We start from the raw sequence: 11,423 nt of genomic DNA, 5'->3' as shown, positions 1-11,423 counted from the left end.
TTAACACTTACTTTGTATTCATATTTTCTGGGGCTTGTAGAGAAGACATGTCACTTATTGCAAATATTACATGTTATTATGCATTTGGTGATCAACTTTGACTTGGCTTGATTGTAATTTAGCCAGTTTCGTGTCAAAAACAGAGAAAAGTTTGGAGAGGTTTTTCTGTAGTTTTATATACATTAATGATGCTGCCTGCGGCCTCTGAGATCTAGAATGTGCTTCTGAGGGGGTGGATGAGTGATTAGATGTCCTCTCATCGTTTGTGCTTCTGTGCTAATAAATAACCTGCAAACGCAAATAAACAGACACATCCATCATAAGTGCGTCCCACAGACAGTGACTGATTTCCGTTTCGGGACTCCTCCTGAGGGTGCTGATACGTGACACAGGCACTTTTATTGTGAGAGATGATGGCTTCCAGTGATCCAATATAGTCATGGGTGACAATATAACTGAGATGTGCAAAGACGCCCTCCCTAGCTGAGTGAGCAGGTGAGTATGTGCCTTCAGTTTTTTATATATTTTACATAACATGGTAGGATTTAAAAGAACAAGACAATTGTGGTATCTTATCTGTCCGTCCGCCTATCTATCCATCTGTCTGTCCGCCTATCTATCTATTTTTTCGTCCACCTTATGGAACTATCTGTCCGTCTTTCAGTCTGTCTGTCTGTCTATCTATCTGTCCATCAGCCTCTCTCCGTCCGTCTATCTATCATCTGTCCGTCCCCCTATCTATCCATCTGTCCATCCACCTTATGTAACTATCTGCCGTCTATCTATCTATCTATCTATCTATCTATCTATCTATCTATCTATCTATCTATCTATCTATCTATCTATCTATCTATCTATCTATCTATCTATCTATCTCTATCTATCTATCTATCTATCTATCTATCTATCTATCTATCTATCTATCTATCTATCTATCTATCCATCTGTCCATTTGTCTATCTATCCATCTGTCCGTCCGCCTATCTGTCCATCTGTCTGTCCGCCTATCTATCCATTTGTCCGTCCACCTATATATCTATCCACCTACTCATCTCTCCGTCCACCTATCTATCTGTCCATCTATTTATCTGTCCGTCCGCCTATCTATCCATCCATCTGTCCGTCCGCCTATCTATCTGTCCGTCCACCTTATGTAACTGTCTGTCCGTCCGCCTATCTATCCATCTGTCCATCCACCTATCTATCCATCTGTCCATCCGCCTATCTATCCATCTGTCCGTCCACCTTATGTAACTATCTGTCCGTCCCCCATCTATCCATCTGTCCATCCGCCTATCCATCCATCTGTCCGTCCGCCTATCTATCTGTCCGTCCACCTTATGTAACTATCTGTTCGTCCCCCTATCTATCCATCTGTCCATCCGCCTATCTATCCATCTGTCCGTCCACCTATCTGTCCATCTGTCCGTCCGCCTATCTTTCATCTGTCTGTCCACCTATCTATCCATCTGTCCGTCAGCCTATCTTTCATCTGTCTGTCCACCTATCTATCCATCTGTCTGTCTGCCTATCTGTCCGTCCACCTATCTATCCATCTGTCCATCCGCCTATCTATCCATCTGTCCGTCCACCTTATGTAACTATCTGTCCGTACCCCTATCTATCCATCTGTCCATCCGCCTATCCATCCATCTGTCCGTCCGCCTATCTATCTGTCCGTCCACCTTATGTAACTATCTGTTTGTCCCCCTATCTATCCATCTGTCCATCCGCCTATCTATCCATCTGTCCGTCCGTCCGCCTATCTGTCCATCTGTCCGTCCGCCTATCTTTCATCTGTCTGTCCACCTATCTATCCATCTGTCCGTCAGCCTATCTTTCATCTGTCTGTCCACCTATCTATCCATCTGTCTCTTTGCCTATCTGTCCGTCTGCCTATCTATGCATTTGCCCGTCTGCCTATCTATCTATCCACCTACTTATCTCTCCGTCCACAATCTATCTATCTGTCCATCTATTTATCTGTCCGTCCGCCTATCTATCCATCCATCTGTCTGTCCGCCTATCTATCTGTCCGTCCACCTTATGTAACTATCTGTCCGTCCGCCTATCTATCCATCTGTCCATCCGTCTATCTATCCATCTGTCCGTCCACCTATCTATCTGTCCGTCCACCTTATGTAACTATCTGTCAGTCCCCCTATCTATCCATCTGTCTGTCCGCCTATCTGTCCATCTGTCCGTCCACCTTTCTATCTGTCCGTCCACCTTGTATAACTATCTGTCCATCCGCCTATCTGTCCATCCGCCTATCTATCCATCTGTCTGTCCGCCTATCTATCTATCTATCTATCTATCTATCTATCTATCTATCTATCTATCTATCTATCTATCTATCTATCTATCTATCTATCTATCTATCTACCTATCTACCTATCTACCTATCTACCTATCTACCTACCTACCTACCTACCTACCTACCTACCTACCTACCTACCTACAACATTCATTTGTATGCATCTGATGATGTCCAACACTTCTTGTTGTTTTGTTTTCCCTTGGAGCCCTCAACTTTGCAGTTTATCCCTGCCCATGTTAACAGCCCTCTGCTCTCCTTCTGTTAGTTGCCAGCCCAATAAATACTGTCTCTGTATGCTGCAATCCAGTTCCCTGCCCTCCTGCTCCAAGATTGATTTCTTATCCCACCCCTTCTTTTCTCTCCTCTACCAGGCTTGCAGCTTTAGAACCCATGTGAATAGGTGAAGCTCTGCAGCTCCGACAGATGGCCAGAGCTGCCCCGATTCAGTCACACTGTTGCCGAATGAATGCCGGCTCGGAGACTCCCAGAAAGACTGGAAAAAACACAGTCGGAGGAATAGTACAGAGAACAAGAAAAGATGGAGTGATAGAGTTTCCCCCGGTTGTGAGAGAATAAGGGAAATGGGAACATGTTAATATGCATGAGGGAAGAGTTACTGTGTGAGAGAGAAACAGAAAGAGTGTGTTCGGTGAGTGGGAGTGGACCAAATTGAATTGTAGATTGAGGTACTTCTTTCCATACCCGCCCTCTTTTATTTATCTGCTACAGAACCACGCCTCCTTCTTTTAACATCTCTGTGTGTCTATATCAGGGGATCGGCTATGAGAGAGCCCACTCGCACGGCTGACCGAGGGGGAGCCAAGTCAGGGGTGGTCTGCCGTGGACTGGACAGGTGACGGATCATTACATTCGCCTCTCGTAGTTACATTGTTTCGGCGAAGGATTCGGAAGTGGGCATCAGTGAGGTATGTGCCTTTGTTTCAGTTATTTCTCTGTACCATCACCTCTATGGAAGTCACTGTCAGTGCAGCATGCAACGGAAAGCATGCACAGGTATAGAACATTTCTTCATTGTTAATGTGCTAGATTTTAAAGTGCACAATTCTGCATGCGTTTCAAAAATTTCAATTACATTTATTTTTGGCATTTTTAAATTTATTGTTTTGATGTATTGGTGCACTAATGTGTATGTTCGTTACCTTTATAAAAAATAGCTATTAGCTATAAAAATTTTATTGGCCAACTGTATATAATTTAAAAATCTAAATGAGGAATTGTTTCATTTAAAAGGTTAGTTGACCTAAAAATGAAAATCACCCCATTTCAAACACAAAGAGAAACTTAGTTTGTCAGCTCCTTTCATATTTACATAGTATCTCTTATTGTGAAAACAAAATTGGGTTTAGAACCAAATGGCGGTGAGTAGGGATGGGACGGTATGAAAATTTCATATCATGATTATAGTGACCAAAGTTATCATGGTTATCAATATTATCATGGTTTTGTTAAAATGAGATGGAAATGTTTAAAAAGAACTGATACACACACTGAAAACACTTTTTTTTTTTTGGAAATCACAATTTAATATTTCATGTCCCTGAAATTATTTCTGTGGTAAAAAAATAAAAAAATCTGTCTAATAAGTTTACCGTGAATGAATACAATTAGTGATTGACCGATATATCGGGCCGTTTTTTGCGAGTTTTATGTGTAACGGCATTGGCCGATATGTGGCTGCTGTGTTCGCCGATAGTTTTTCCGGCATTATTTACAGACAGAGTGCTGGAAGCTGCAAGCGAATGCAGGTCATGTGACTTAAAACAACCAACCTTTCCATGACAACATCGAAAGCTTGGCCGAATAGCTTATCATAGCTGGACAAAGCGGGTTTTTATTTCTCATCTCTATATATATTTGTAGTAGTAAAGTGCTAGAAATCAATATCCTTTGCTGATAGTTCCTCATCATTGTGGAGAGCGCAGTCCATGGTTCCATAGCACCCAAACCTGTTTTTACTATTGTTAAATAGTTTTTATTTAAGTTCAATAAATGTTACTTTTTTAAATTGAGACTTGTAACATTTGGCATCATCATTGTGTCATTTTTATGATGTAAATTGAGTGAGCAAAAGCAGTATCGGCTCCAAATATCGGCTTAAGAAAATCGGCAGCCTGTATCGGTCATGGGCTAAGGCTGATGAAACAAAAACCGCATTGGCACAAATAAATCCATATCCGTCGATGCCTAAATACAATACATTATCCTTTAAATGCCGCCTTCTGTGCGCGCCTGCGTCAAAATGATTCTGGCTGGAGAGGATTTACAGCAAGTTTTCAAAATCACGGTAATCAAACACGGTTGTAATGATCATTACATTTTAAATTATAATACTAATTGATAGGACATTTTATCGTGGTTAATCGTGAAACCGGTAACCATTCCATCCCTAACGGTGGGTCAATAATAATTCAATTTTCACTTTTTTATTGAACTATCCTGCTAAAGAGTTATTTTTTGAGCCTTACAAATGCTTTTATTAGATTTATTCATATTAAACTATATTTTTTGACCACATTTGGCACATTTTACAGTGATAAAGATGTTGCTTGTTGTATACAGAGGGCAACCAAAGCTTTGGCACTAAGAGATTCAGTAATACGCCCAAAGTTTTGACACTAATGGCTCCCTTTTCCTTTACACTTACATTCATTCATTAAGCAGATGCTTTTATTCAAAGCAACTTACAAATAAGAGAGCATTTAACACTTTGGTTTTAGAAAAGAATAGAACTTTATTCTCATTATATAAAAATTCAATGAAATTTGTTTAGAAGCTCTCAAAAAACAGCAGCCTCAGTAGAAAATCAACAAAAACAGGATCCACATAATATAAATAGCTACAAAATAATATCACTATGGAGTAGTATATATATACAGTGGAATTAAATAATGCAAACAAGAAGTTTGACCAAGTATCAGTACATTTAGCAGCAACGCTTGGGTATGTAATTGTTCAGTTTCAGTTTACCACAAACTGAATTTGCTATATCAGTTTCTTCATGTTAGTGAAAGAGTTCAAAGAACATCATAATTCATATCTTATTGGCTTGTCTTTCGTATCTGCGTCAATGTTGTAGGATTATAGACCATTTAAGGACTCAAGCTAAAGTGTCTGGTGTCGTCACCATCTTTAAATGCTGCGTGACTCATTCTGCATGTTTTATAAAGCGTAGCTCTCACGGTCAAGTTGTTTGGATGTTTTTTGAAGGCTTGAGATCCACAGGGTTAAATATTCATCAGTGAACATGCTCTTGTATTAGCCACGTGAGGGTATGAGGTAACATCGGAGGTGATGGAGGCTCAAAGATCAATCATTTATTATTTAATGTACACTGTCTTCATTCAGCCCCACATCAACTGGCCTATTTTCCGCAGCTGTCTGACGCCGAGTTGTGGACCAAGTCTTGCAACATGTAGTGCACGCACAGGCAAATTAATGGCTTGCTTTGGGTCCTGAAACAGAAGCCGTTTGGGTTTATCACGGTTGCGGTTATTCACACATCCATATAGGAGCTTTTTTAAAAGTAGTTCAGAAGTAACTTTGGAGCTGAATAAAGCTGCTCATCTGGGACTTTCCTCTGACAGCAATTTGCTCTCAATTTCTTAATTCCTGAGTGGGAGCTATTTAGGGTTCATTTGCATAGGTACAACTGGGATTCAATAGTGTTCTCACGTCTTGTGATTTTCCTTAATTTACAGGCTAGAAAGCACAAATTTTTATCCAAAGCAACTTACAGTGAATTCAATGTGTACATCTTATAAGTATGTGTGTTTTATGGGATCGAACCTACAACCAATCAATGCATAGCTTTACCAGTTGAGCTCCAGAACACTTTTTTTGTTATTTAAGTATTTTACCTACGTTTTACAGGCTTTACAGTAGGGGTGTGATGGATCACAAAACGCACAATTCGGATCACATTACTGTTTTTGAGGCATGGATCGGATAATTTTTCGGATCATCAAAAAAGGGGTGTGAAAAATCTAATAAGAACAAATTAAGAAATTATAAACATTTATGTCTAACCTTTTAGTAAGGTCTAAAATTGGCATTAGGTACAGAAATCGAATCAAATAAATGATAACACTAACTTAAAGTCTTTATTGTATAAATTAAATATAATTATTATTTTTTAGAGCTACAGAAGGGATTTTCTCATTGTCTTAGGTTGTCTGATTAATATTAAAGGTAGGGTAACACATTTTGAAAAATCCTAACGGTAGCCGCCTAGCAATGAAATCACGATCCCACCCTCCAGTTAAATCCCCATCCAAAGTCACGCCTTTTTCAAAACACATGAACACGCACAGATTAGATGGTCACATCTCATGTCTCATTCACCAGTGAGAAAACTTTGCAGTACAAAATGAATAACATTTCCAAAATAACCAACATAAACAACTGGTTTACATCAGAATTAGTTAAAGCACACTTTCGGTTGGGTAGACGTAGTAAATATATTGTTACGCTAATCCGTAAACGAACACAAATTTCATAAGTAACACAATGTTTCATCAAAGTAGAATATCTTAATCCATCTCAATACAAACATATTGGCGTACCTACCTTACCAAAATAAACAGCGCAACGACCCTTTCGACCCTTTGCCTCCTGCAGCTGTTTGCATCTCGTGGTAAAGCAGTTAAGTTGCCGATGTTAATTTGGGTTTTTGCTCTTTGCTGATCCAGGCAGTTTTTGCTGTTGTTGTTACAAAACATGTCTTTCGTTTTGTGGCTCCTGTGCAGGTGGTCAATTCAGCAGAAAAGTTTGCCATTCTCGGTGTTTACAGACAGGAGGTGAGCGCTGACGTATGGTGTCTGCGTGGACTAGCTGCGCGGTGGGCATTCAAATTACGCTTGCGTATGAGGGACAAAAAAAGGAAACGTGCGTTCGGACCGAAATCTATGATTGGTTGAACATTTTTTGATCCTACGCCTTTCACAGATGACATACATTTCTACAAATACATTTAAACAACTTAACAAAGTGATTGCTATCAGGATGTGAGGAGACTTTTAACCAGCATAATTAAAAATGTTTCAGGATCAATTGTGTTACCCTACCTTTAATGGTTACTTTCTTTTTAAGATAAGCACAGACTGGTTTCTGCCTAATCTATACATACACTTATGACATAAACACATATTTATTAGAAAAGAATACTGTGGAGATCATTTAAGATTTTATGTTTGCTTGCTTTTTAAAACGCGTCTCTCCGTGTGTGCACTTAAATGCGAGCACACACAGACGGATGGCATGTTCCAAACGGCGCAGCATAAATAGTCGCTCCACATTAAAACGTTACGTTGTTTTACATTGCTCTATTCACCAAATGTATTTTAATGGACTACAGTATTAGACACAGTAGCGCAACTCTCTCTATAGTCTACACATCAAGAGTTCTGATCTTTGAAGGGAATAGGAATGATCACGTCTGGCTGGAGCTGGACCGGACACATTCAACTGCATGTGTGTCCTTGCATACAGAAAGCTGCACACTTTGGCGCCTTTTTGCAGTTAAATTATTTAAAATCACTTGAATGTTAGCATTTGCAAGCCTTTGAAACACGCGCAAATGATAAACTTCACTGTAAAAAAATTCTGTAGAAATTACAGTATTAATGGGTATTACTCGCAACTAGCTGCCAGTAACTTACTGTAGATTTTACATTATTGTTATTTACTTGCAACAGTTTGTTTAAAGTTAAATGAACATGAAACATTTTCAGTCTTTATTTTCTACAGTAATTTACTGGCAACCAGCTGCATAATTACAGCAAATTTTTTACAGTGTTTCCCTTTTTAAATTTGCGTATTAATCCGCAAATCGCATGCGAAGTATTACATCAAAGAGTCTGGTCACTAGTCAAGTCCTAACCACTCGCGGCACTTCAATTAAAAACACAGGATCTTATTTACATGAGATGCCGAGAGCAAAACGTAGCCTGCTATGAATGTAAAGTAAAATCTGAGGCCAGTGTTGATCGTCTTAAATGTTAATAGCTGACTGAAAATCTTTGATGAGTGATTTAAAGCACAGCTCTGCACTGAGGCAGAGAGTGATGTGAATGCATTATTATAAAGCTGTGCTAGGATACGGCAGGTACCCAGCTGAGATCTGTAATTACATCAAACCCATCACATGAAGAACATCAATCTTAGATCAGAATCAGAATTTGCACCTTAAATAGTGAAGGTTTTTTATCTGATATCTGAATGTGAGGCGATGGGCAACAAGCATTAAAATTCAACACGAGAATCTGTCTGTTGTTGCTTATAACAATAAACTGTCACAACAGGTAACTTGAAACTTATAAAACTTATAATAGGGAAAAATGAACATATGTATGTCTCGTTCAGGACTTCATTGTTTATTGTTCATACTGTATGCTGTACATGTGCATGCGTCTTTTGCTCATTTTTATAGCATTTTTTTGCCTTTGCCATTCTCTTCAACTAGACCCTCAGGCTTTACCCAACAGAATGTTATAGGGTCTCGCTCTGACTTCAGCTTACATCTACCAATTACCCTCGCTCGCTTTTTTCTCTCTCTCTTTCTCTCCATATCTCTTGCTCCCTCAGGAGCTCGGCAGCCTTTGTGGCTGCTTATTAACTTTTATGGAATTATTTCCAAAATTGGATTTAGTCAACTCGCTGAAGAAAACAGATTAGCTGGGTATCCTTACATGCAGCAGATTTTAGTGGCCTGAAACTTAACCTATGTGTTTTAATGTTCACCATTAGTTTGAATGGCAGTATCTGTCTCTTTACCAAAGTTTACCAAAATGACTTTGCAATTCAACATTTGTATTAATGTGTGTAGTTAATTATCCCTTCATTTAGCAGTCCATTTTTGTACATTAAAAATAAGATTTTAAAACTTTTTCAAGTTCACTAAAGGACATGACTCAAATTTACAGTTTTCTTGCAAATGAGCATTTTTATCACAATCTTATGTTTAGGTTCGGTAACTTCACGTAAATGGCAATAAAAAGATTATAAAGCAGTAATTGAAATGCCTTATTTTTTACAAATGTCACCTTAGTCATTTCATTGGTATTTAACAAATGTAACTGTATTTTGCTGCAAAACCCTCTTAGTGCATGCAATACTCTCCACTTCCAAAAAAAATCCCCACTCTCCACTTTCTGATTAAAAGTTAAAGGCTCAAAAATTCGGTCAATTCTTTTGCATGTGAGCTCCGAATGGAAAAATAATAAGCAAACCACAGTAACTTTTTCATTGAACAATTTTGTCAAAATGGTTGGTCATTGTGTTGAATCTACCTAACCAGATATTTACATGATCTTACACTCCTATTGTTTTCTAAAGAAGAAAGTCTTACAGGTTTGGAGGGGTATACTTTTATTTTGGTGTAAACAGAATGGTAAACAATTAGAAAGATACAAACAGCTTTACAGACAATCAACAGAAGTCAGCTGGAGGGGCTTCTCTGGAGGCACACAGCAAGATTTTAATTGGGTGAATGGGAGTCTTCTGGAATCGATTGAAAGAGATCTGGACCAGGCAGAATCAAACACACATTGCCTGAGGGCCGGTCTGCATCAGATCTGATCTGAGATCACAGGAGACAGCTTTGCTCTCTCAAACATGCAAGTGATATAAGCCTACATGTATTTGTTACTTTTGAATTAGTACTGATGAGATGTGCATATTCCTGACTTTATATATTTTTTAAATGATTGATAACTTGATCTTGGGCCTTTTTTAGCTTTTACTATAGTTTCCCCAATATTGGATATTTGTTAAGCACTGGCCTAAACTACAGTGGCAAATTATTTTAGCAGTGTTATCTCTAACTAGAATTTTAGTATTTCAAAAGCCAACTTCTCGAGGTCTCATGCTTTTTAAACTATGTAGGTTTTTATCTATTCTGGACTCTTTTATCTATTCTGGACTCTGTCTATTGGATTCTTTTTCTTTATTTTGAGTCATCCATTTCAAAAATAAAACAAAAACATAGCTTTTCACAATTATATTTTGTACACAAAACTATTTCAGACATTTAAACATTTAGATTAAAATATTTTTAAGATCACAAGAAAGATTTCAGTCAGTTGAGCCTAGGGGCGTGTACACCAAAGCATTTAAACTGAAGGGCAACTTTCCCATCTCTTTGATGAAGCCAATACGGAAGTGACTTAAACTGCAATACATGGACTGGCCGCTAGAGGCTGGCTCCAAAAGGGAGTCAATTCCCATAGACCCCCATGTTAAAGTGACCAACTTTACAGCAGAAATAAATGTGTTTACAGCCTACAAAAAGTGATTTTGATCTATATAGCACATTTTTCCTTTCAACTGTGAGGGCAATGATTTTTTTTTAACTCATTTGCTTAAATTATATTAAGCCTTAAAGTTCTGCATAATTAAGGGCATGGTCACTTGAGTGATTGGTGAACTGTCACTAACATCGAGCTATGTGGGCATGGTTTCAGCAACCAGCCGCTTCAGCTTGACCCACGTTTGCCCTCTTTACCCATTTTTGGTTATCAGCGAGTGACGCACGGGGATGCGATGCTAAGATGGCAACGGCAAGCCCCGCCAACTATTGGGTGACGTCATAGAGAGTACGTCCATATTTTTTACAGTCTACGGTTTAAACTTGTTGAAAACGCCAGGTGGACGCCACTGTAGGCGCTTGCCAGCTTTTTTCAGCTGAGCGCTTTGGTTGCTAAGATACTTCTGCTTTGTTTATCAGTTGTTGAATGGTTGTTTGGTTGTTGTGATATTTGACGACAGAGTGAGAAGTGACATTGACAATCTGAGTGTTTCACCCAAACTTCGAAAAAAAAACGCAGAGTGCGGACGTTCAGCAAGGACAAAACTCGCCAGCTGCTGGCGTTTTTGAAAAGCACGCCGCTTCCATTGGAAACAATTGAAACATATGCCGGCCGCCAGCATAAATGGCCTGGTATGGACGCCCCCTTAACCTTTGAATGGTAATGTAGAGATGATTATTTTATATGCAAACGTTATATTAATGAGCAGAAGATTTCATCTGTTGTGTTGGATTGGCTTTACAGCAGATGTTTGATGTGTGGCTGCTTGTATCTGTGAT

General features: G+C 38.9%; 1 protein-coding gene across 2 annotated transcripts in view; it reads left to right on the top strand.

Moving 5' to 3' along the window:
• Positions 1-2,739: 2,739 nt before the first annotated feature.
• sulf2a (sulfatase 2a) overlaps positions 2,740-11,423 on the top strand; it is a 49,796-nt gene continuing 41,112 nt past the window's right edge. For both annotated transcript variants that reach the window (XM_065241285.2, XM_065241284.2), the window contains exons 1-2: positions 2,740-2,969; positions 3,093-3,246. The gene's annotated coding sequence lies outside the window, so the exon portion shown is untranslated. The remainder of the gene's footprint in view (positions 2,970-3,092; positions 3,247-11,423) is intronic.

This window comes from Paramisgurnus dabryanus, chromosome 14, assembly GCF_030506205.2.
Source record: "Paramisgurnus dabryanus chromosome 14, PD_genome_1.1, whole genome shotgun sequence".
Taxonomy (NCBI): domain Eukaryota; kingdom Metazoa; phylum Chordata; class Actinopteri; order Cypriniformes; family Cobitidae; genus Paramisgurnus; species Paramisgurnus dabryanus.
The sequence above is the reverse complement of the archived record's forward strand: the minus strand, read 5'-3'. Positions and strand labels throughout refer to the sequence as shown.